At 30.2% G+C, this 9,811-nt stretch overlaps 1 long non-coding RNA gene across 1 annotated transcript; it reads left to right on the top strand.

Annotated features, from left to right (window-relative positions):
• Window positions 1–1,690: 1,690 nt before the first annotated feature.
• Window positions 1,691–7,189, top strand: LOC118190706 (uncharacterized). The gene is made up of 3 exons (XR_004758465.2): window positions 1,691–1,995; window positions 4,038–4,118; window positions 6,934–7,189. It is a non-coding gene; the product is annotated as an uncharacterized LOC118190706 (long non-coding RNA).
• The last annotated feature ends 2,622 nt before the right edge of the window (window positions 7,190–9,811 follow it).

Genomic DNA, 9,811 nt, shown 5'->3' with positions numbered 1-9,811 from the left:
GTCTTGGGATTGTGGTGCCATCTGTTAGATTGTACAGTAAACAACTACAATTATCTCTTTAATGTTCTAATATTTATTAAAATCATAAATACATTTATGAAGTCATAGCATATTCACACGAATTACGCATAAACTGAATAAATATATTGCATTTTCCTTTTCATTGCTACATAACTAATTTTCATAGAAATTTTACAACATTTTATTTTAGCAACTCGTTTTTTCTCACGAAAATGTACACCCTCTTTGATATATGTATGAAAGTTTTAAGGAAATCATTCGGTATCTTCCGGCATACGCATAGTGAATCTCAGAAATTTTCAGATGTTATTGTGGATTTTTTAGAATTCGGCCAAAACAGACAGGATTTTAATATTCATTCACAAGCTTTGCTATTTCACTTTAGCTGCTCAAGCGAAGTACCTAACCATTGCACCTGAGAAAATGCGCCGAACTCATTATAGTCGGCAATGCTTTTTTCTGTTTGTTTGTTTGTTTATATATCGCAAGTGTGCATGGAGAATAGAGATCGAATTGTGGAGCATGGCCTGTTTTAACCTTCAAGCAGATTTGCAAGATGAAATAAATTTTAAATAAAATATCGTACATACGCGTTTGCAAATGTGACCTCGTTTAACATTTCTTAATCAAATCAGTTTATAAATACCTTTATATGTAATGTGTCAATTTTCTTGTTTGTTTAATTGGTTATGAAGGAGCTTACGAAGAGAAGTACGTGCGCTTTTTGATGGTAACTGGTGCGTAATTGCGTTACAGATAAGGAAAATTTCAGTTTCCTTTTCTATACCTTTAATAAATTTGGATCGGATTGGATTATTTAGATTATGGCAGAGCACGAATTGTTAAAATTTTAAGATTAAAAAATAATAGGCTGCTTTAAAAATTGTATTTAATACTATTTTGCAAGTTTTTATTTATTTTATTTGCTTTTCTTTCACTATCCCGTTACTAAGTGACTTAAAAAAATGTTGTTAGTTCCATTGTTATATTTTACTGCTAAGCAAACTGCGTTAGCAATTAAATTCAGTTGCCTTGCGAACTAGACAGTACACAAAAAATGAGATCACTAATGGAAGAAAACACATTTCAAAGCTAGTATGTAGTTTCAGATACAGCGATATCCCTGTTTAAATAATATCTGTAATGATAATAAAAGATATAAAGGTTAAATAGTTTCTATAGGTCTATAGTTATTTCTTATTATTATGTCTGGTGAGAGAAAGTTTTAGTACATAAAACAAAAGCTCTAGAAATTCAAAATAAGTGAAGGAAAAAGTTTATTTAAAAGGTGCACCACTATCCAAGCCTCTTAATTCAGAATGTGATTTCCCGAGGAATTTTTCTAATCGAATTTCTTTTTATGTAACTCTGCATACAAAGTCATATAATGTGCAATAGATGGCGCCACTTGTATTCTAATTCTGAACAACTGCTCAATTTTGATGTAACATTCAAATAACATTTTTCCCAAATAAATACTAATCATCTGTGTCCGAGATAACTATTAAACATTTGTTTATCAGCACGCATTTTAATTTTTTTATTCTAACATTTTCAAAACAAGGTACAGTGTTGTTTTTGTTCTGCATTGAAGACTTTCACTCAACTAATATAATCTAGCTCTACGACCTAAATTTTCAGTTATCAACTGCACCTCAGATTTCGGATGCCGATAATAATTTAACAGGTATGGCATCCGTTTTTAAGTATAGATATTACTACTGAGAGAGAGAAATCTTTTGCAAGTCGACCTCCTGTTAGTTGTCGATAGAATCTAAGTAACATTTGCTCCTTCATATCATGTCTTTCTAACGGAATTTTGAGGAGTAGCAATCGTTGCATGACAAGCAAGGAAAATTTAAAACACTTGAAAGAGATATGGTGTTTTCACTCTGCGCTTTCACTTTTGGTGTAAGTTTGCGTGAAGACATTACGTGCGAACAAAAATGATAAGCTTCTGTTAATCCAAGCTACGTAAGTTTTCTTTGTTTCTCAAAAGTAGAGCCATTAGGCATTTTGCCGCTCGCTGAAATCTCTGTTAAATTCTGTTGACCGGTGCCTATCTAAATTCTAAAAATTTTGCTCTTGAATGCTTCTCTCAATTCTGAACTCTTCGTTGCCCTTAAATTCTACCAACCGAAGCAGCCACACAGGCTCTGAAAATAAACCGAGCTATTTAAAAGCAATATATACTTCTTAGTAATAATTTGATATTTTTCAGGGGTACCAAAACTTTTTATTTAATTTCATACTACAAATACTATTAATATAATTCTAATATTGTACATTATGTAAATAGATTACAAAATTTTCCCATATTTCTTTTAACCCCATACACTATTGTCTGACTTAAAAAAATGTGCAATGTGTATATTAGCAAGTTTCCCTTAGAACGTCCTTCACGAAGACATTCTTTTATCTTAGGCAGATAGTCCTCGAAGCTTTGCCGTAATGTCACATAAACCTAAACCTAAACCTGCCTTCAAAAAATATATCATAATTGATCAAATTTTTCTGTGGTAAAAGAATACAAGTATCTGCATATTTATTTCCTATTATTTTTACATAGCACATAGGCACGTGTAGAAACTGTATTGCACCAGATGGCGCTGTGTGCGGCTGAATTCCTTTGAGGACTTCAGAACTTTGATGACTGTGAGTGATGTAACAGGAAATTACATTACTTGCGAATTGCGAACTAAGTCTATATGTGCTTCTTTATTGTAAATGTATTTATTGTGTCGTCAATAAAAATTGGATAAAATGACAAAAGGCGAGAATCCTTGCTGCGTCTGATAGATAAGCGAAATTTCTTTATTATTATTTGATTTGAATATTGACTTTTAGAACAATGCGAACGCGAAATTAGATTGAGCATTTACAAATCTTTTTGGTGCCGAAACCCGGGAACGAACCAGGGACCTTTAGATAAAGTAAATTGCGAATTGAATACTGAAAAACGCATTTAGCGAATTGAATAATTTAAATTGTTATGATGGATACTGAAGCTTTAAAAAAGATTAGAATACCTGTCAGACGCGCGGCAACTGACACTATGAAATTGTTAGAAACTGAAATAAACAAACAGGAAAGATCAATTGATTTAATTGATCAACTTTTAGATAAGGAAGCTAATTTAAAATATCTTAATGAAGAAATTCTAAAACTGTGCAAAACGGAAGAAATAGAAAACGAAGTTGAAAAATAGCAAGAATTATAAAGATAATATCATTACTTGGAAAATTCGCGCGAATAGAATCCTGAGAAACGATCAGAACTTGAACTTAAAAACTTGTGGACTGTCATTAGTCATCCAACAGACGTTTACGCCTCACACAAAATCCAATGGTGCTACATAGCTGAGAAAGTTGCTTGGTGGGGTGGCTTCTATGAAAGACTAATGAAATCTGTAAAACTTGCTTTACGAAACCTCTAAGAAAAACTACTTTATCTCGAGACGAGTTAGAAACTCTAATTATTGAAATTGAAGGTGTGCTTAACTCTCGTCCTTTAACTTATGTTTATTCTGAATTACAGGAACCTATGCCTCTAACTCCAGCTCGTATGCTATTGGGGCGCAGACTGAATAGTTTGCCTCCTGCTAGGTTTCATTTTGATTCTTATTTAGTAAATAGGAAAATGCTAATTAAAAGATTTAATTACTGAAAAAGATTGGTAAGTATGTTTGGGAATAAATGGAAAAATGAATACCTTGCTGAGATTAATGCTGAGATCTGTTCATTGTGTTAAATCTTGAAGTAAAATTACTGAATTTAAAGTTGATGATATTGTATTAATTCATGATGAAAAGCTACCTAGATATTTTTGGGAATTTGGAAGAGTTGTAACAGTATTTCCTGGCAGAGATGGAAACATAAGATCTTCTGAAATTAAAATCAGTTATATCAGTTATATATCAGTTATTAAAAGACCTGTGCAGCTTTTATATAATCTTGAAATAAATGAATAAATTTAATTGTTTATTATATGTTTATTAATCTGTATTATTGTTACAGGACTATTCCAGATACGTGATGAAAGTTTTAATGTATGTACAGGTGTTGCCAGCTTATTATCTTTATTATACTTTATTGCAGGTAACTTTGCAAATTGTTTAAAGATGAATGATTTGTTTATATAGTAAATAAGTGTAGTTTCTTTAATATGTGAATTGATTGAACTTTAAGAGTTTCTTTTGTTAAATTTGTATTAATGTAAATGTTTGAATGAACCCCTGGTCATTCGGGGGGCAGTCTGTGGAAATTGTATTGCACCAGATGGCGCTGTGTGCGCCTGAATTCTTTTGAGAACTTCCGAACTTTGGTCGCCGCTTTTTCAGATGGCCCAGACTTTCCTTTCCCCATCGATGACGAATAGCTGACATGCTTTGCATTTTGTAATCGATTACGAAGTCTCGATACTTTGTTTACGTTTTATGCGGAATTGTGGCAGATTGTGGTGAGGTTGTATATGGAAAATCTTGCGGAATTAATAAGAGCCGCTCTTCGTATTTAATTTTTTTTTCCTTGCTGTATACGAGACTGGATGCAATGCTAATAAATCGCTATGCTACAGTCAATTATTTCCATTATTCGAATTAATTCATCGTAAGAACTTTAAAAGTCTTAATAAACAGAAACTTACTCATATTTCTGATACAAAAGTATTGAAATGCTTTGTTCAGTTCTCTTGTTAATAAAAAACAGCAATTGTGCATGTAATGACAGTAAAATATAGTGAAAATTTATATATGTCTGTATTGTTGCCTAAGTAGTAATAATGCATGATTATAAAATAAATATTAGAATCTACTGAAGTAATAATTACGTATGTTAGAACACAAGAAAAGAATCTGAATTTTTATTTATTTTAGTGACACGTATTCTTTTTTAATTATATTCACAGAGTTCTTTTTTTTTTTTTTTTTTTTTTTTTTTTATGTTTCCTCCAAACAGCAGAGATGCATGTCCTAAATTTTGTACTGAACAACACAAAATTATGTTCAAAGAAAAGAAATTCATAAATTCTGCATTGCCTACGATTGCCAGTTAAAAAAACATTTTTTTTTTTTCATTTCTCCACATCGAAAAATTATACCGGGGGGGTGGGAGACACCACTTTACTTGGCATTTGATGTTTTATATCAATAAAAATCCCATAGGTTTTAACCATTGATCCCTCTTCATTCTTATCTTTAAGGAAATTTGCTTCTTATTTGCATTTTGGTCTCTTTCTGTCAATAGTGGTATTAAGGATTTGGTTTTTATCATTTAACCATACTTTCCAGTTCCTTTTTGTTGCTTCTCATGTAGGCACATGCTGATTTTTCATTCTTGCAGCAGTATGTTTAATACTCAGACCTTTTATGCTTCAAGTTTACAAACATTTTGTTGATTCTGTTTTTTTTATTGATTTCTTTAGAAATTATAATCCTGCTCAGTGTTAAGATTTATGCATTGTGTATATCAGATAATTATTAATAAAAGAAATGTGCATTTTAATCATACAATTATTTCTGTATCTGAATAGATTTGGATTTATTGAACTGAACTTTCCTAACACTCAGTGTGCATGTCGTGCTGAATGCATTATTTCAGATTCAAAATGTATAGACAGAGAACAGTACCAGAACGACAAAAGTGGTAATTTAACAACATAAATAACATTGGCATCAATTATCCCCTACCTAAGACAACCACTTCCATAGAAAATTTTTTATAGCAGCTGTGTCTGGCTGTCTTACAGACGGTTTACTGTATTTTGTGATTTAAAATTAATTAGCTCGTTATATTACTGATACAATTTAAACTTTTTTTCTTAGTTAGTTCAAACAACTCATGTTACTGATCAAAAAGTAGTATCTTATGATTATTAGTCTTATTTATGAAAAACTTCAAAATGGCTTTTAAAAATTTTTCTCCTTACACAATGATTTGCAGTTTAGCAAAAAAGCTTTGACAAGTTGGTCTTCTTACTATGGGCAAGTATTGAATTTTGTTTCCGAAACGTTAACCAGTAATTTTGTTTAGAGTTAAAAATAATTTCTGTGGTATATGTACATCTTTTTAGTTTTTAATATACTTCAGAAGTTCCTTTTCTTATGCCATAGGGCATGTGTAAAATAAGCTTATTTCCTTGTATTATTATTAAGACATCCAGAAGAAGATTTTTGACAATTGATCACTGAAACTTATGCCGTACCTTTCTGTTAATAAGAAAATAATTTTGGGTAATAAAATAAATATATTAGAAAAGTATTATATTATTAAAATATTTTTAAAAATATATTAAATTAATGTATTAGAAATCTCTGTAATTTAAAGCAAGCTTTCGTTCTTCAACTACATGTCCATTTCTGATACCCAAAGGCTAATTCCATCATAATAACTTATCTTGTAACCGGTCATTATTCAGCAAAACCTTTCTATTTGAAAATTCTGTGACCATCCTTTGTAATAAAGGCCCAAGATACAACCTCTACCACCTGCAAAATGCATAGCTCTCTTTGTATAGGATCTCTGTGGCTGTTACTGGAAGGCACTAAATCGTATGTTCAAGCACTAAATAAGCTTTCTTATTCTCTATTATTAAGTACGTTAAGGCTGTTTACACCTTTTGTTCCAAAACAGATATTCAAATTAAATACATTAGGCAATTTGTGTTTATCTACCATTTGTTTCAATAATAATGTTTTTGTTGGCATTAATTTCTGTAAGTAATTTAAACATGAGGTTGTTTAGGGCATTTTTTATCCATTCATTTATTGAAATATTTACATTTATTCCTTCTTATATATTAATATTTACATTTATTACTTTTTTCCATTAGATAATCCAAGAATTTTATATATGTTACAATTCATGTTATAGGCTTGTATATATGCAATATGAATATTTTTTTTTAATTTTCCAGAAGAAAAAAATTCTTATCTTCTATTTGTGATCTGATTATTGGATTGTGTTATAAGATATTTCTCCTGCCTTCGTAGCATGCCGCGGCATATATTCGAGAGGTCCATGGTTCGAGTCGAGAGGAGGGCATTGCTCGTTTTTCATGTCTCTCTGCTTCCAAAAAAATCCTAATGTCTCTACAGTGTCTTCTTCAAAATAAACAAATAATCTGATGGAATTAAAATATTTTGGTCATTAAAACTTTTTAATCACTGCTGTTTACATCTACATTTCTTTTTTTCACATAATTTGAAGGTTTTTAAACTATGTTTCAGAGAAATTTCATGCAACTCCTCTGGGGCATCTGCAAGTCAAAATCAAAATTTAAAACTATTTTTAATATCACTGGACATACTTAAAATAAAGAAATATTTTTTATTCTATTGTTATTGTTACACAAAATAATATTAAGCAGATTTGTTTTTATGATTAAAATTATAATGAAATAATTATTTTCTTTTCACTTTCTGCATAAAATGCACAAATTTTGTATTCAGTTCTTTTTTAACATTTATTTTTATGAGGATGGAAATGCTTCTCTGGAAAAAATTACAATTTTAAAGATTTTTCTGAATTCACAGATTTGTAGACAGTTGGATAGAAAAGCCACAATTTTTTAAATAGATGAATAAATACAGCCCTGGCTTTTGCTATGTTTTATGCATTTAATAAATTTCCGCCCGACTGTTTATTCTTTAATTCTACCTAACACAATTGATCGATAATCTTTTCTAATATAGAATTTTAGCATCAATTTTACATAATAACATGAGTAATCTTTTTTTAATTGAATTTTATCATTATTAACAAAATACTTTGGCACTATGAACTGAGAATTTTTTCCTTGACTTTTATCTTTCAATACTTTAGGAACTGGTCATTGATTTACATCTATAATAAAAGAAATAAATGCTTGTATGAGTTTTAACATTGAACCTCAGCTCCTTTGTTGCATGAATAATGTGAAACTTCCTGTTAAGTATTTTTTTAGCATCTTCTATGTAACAGTATAGACTCCACGATTATTCCTTAAAATTAGAAGTATCAGAAATAGATGTAAATATGTATTGTCTTCTGCATTAACTTACAAAAATAAAAGTGTGAATATCTGAATAGAATTATATAGAAAGAGCTACACGACGCTATGTTTTCATAATGGTCATTCCACTATACTGGAAATATTAAATCAAACAATAAGTGCAGGAAAAGATTCAGTAAGAGGATATACCCTCTTCTGAAACAATACATTTGACTGTAGTTGTTCCATATGATATTTCTATACAACATCCCAAAATCTTGGTAAATAACTTTCTAAACTAAGTTTAGAGTGTAAAAAAAAGTAGTGGAAAAATGTTGTAGTCATGTAACTGAGCTACCATGCATAAATTTAAGCAGTGTTATAAGTGTTTTTTATCTTAATTGTCTGTTACAATCAAATAACTAGATATGAGAAAGAACGTGCAGTGTCAGTACAGCTGGATGATCCCTTTTACAGAGTTGCTAATTTGAAAACAAGTAACCTGTAAAACTACCCTTCATACTGGTTTGCTTTAGATTCATTTGGTAACAAATATGCCATGTAAGTCTGTACCAATCAATCAATAAACCTTGTTACAAGCAAGTTTTTGTTTGCAGGATGCTGTTCATAATTGGTTTTCTTTTGGTGGTATAGCAACAGCGAAGGGAGAAAGATTCCGGGTAATTTAAATTCAACTAACATAGCAAATTCCATTCTTCTGTAACTTTATAATTTAATACAGCTTCATTTTTTCAGAATTTTATTCAAACTACTATTTCATCCATTGCAGACAAATTCCACAAGTGCATACTTTAAAATTAATTTCACGTTTAAAAAAGTATGATTTGTTATAAAAATAAAAATATGATGCTATGAAAATCATTGTAACTTAGACAAATACAAACACAAAAAAAGAAAAAAAAACATACAAAAATGGTGATGCTGCTTATTAAATACTGAAGATTTGTTATATGCACATATACATAGTTGACACAGTTTGGTGCATCCTGCTAAATTTGTTGTGGTAATATGGTAGAAAAAAAAATGTCGTTTTGTATTAAAATTATTAAGGTGTTGATGGCTAAGTTACACAAAGCAAGGTAATGTTAAGTAAGAGCTATGTACCTTAGGCAAAGGGATGCCTTAGAGAAGATCTTTCTATGTGAAATTGACTTGCATTCACATAATACATGAAGAGAAACAGGAAAATTCCCATGCAGCTATTCCCATTCACCAGTATTTGTACCTGGATCAAACATCCAGTGTTCAGCTATCTTATCTGCTAGTCTACTGGTGCCAGTCAAAATAGGCAGTAATGTAATATTATACAAGCTAAGTAGCATTGCCTTATACATCACTAAAGAAATAAATACATTTCAGAAAACTTTCCTGTTTTCCGAAAGTGTCAATATCTTCATTATTATAACTTCCTGATGTTACAATGCATGTAATTTTATGATGAACTATTTAACTTAAAATAAAACAGAATATTTTTTTGAATTGGTTGTGTTTAATTATAAGATTATTTTGAAAAACGTTGTTCCTGATAAAACTAAAGAATGAATTTTGTTTACACACTGACTGTTAAATTATTATATCTCAAATCAACATATTACATTTATACAATAAGACAAGATGAAAAATACAGTAGTCATTGAGGCATTGTTGAGTTTCTGAAGAAACAATAATAAAAATTTTAAAATCTAACACAGTACACCTTGTTTAATGTTTAATATAGTATGGAATGTTTCGTAAAGAATCAGCTTTTTAAAAAAAAGCATGCAATAGCTGACAATGAAACCAAATAAAAATCAAACAGAAC

Source organism: Stegodyphus dumicola, chromosome 9 (genome assembly GCF_044657685.1).
Source record: "Stegodyphus dumicola isolate Sdum_Otavi_A_Nest chromosome 9, ASM4465768v1".
Taxonomy (NCBI): Eukaryota; Metazoa; Arthropoda; class Arachnida; order Araneae; family Eresidae; genus Stegodyphus; species Stegodyphus dumicola.
The sequence above is the reverse complement of the archived record's forward strand: the minus strand, read 5'-3'. Positions and strand labels throughout refer to the sequence as shown.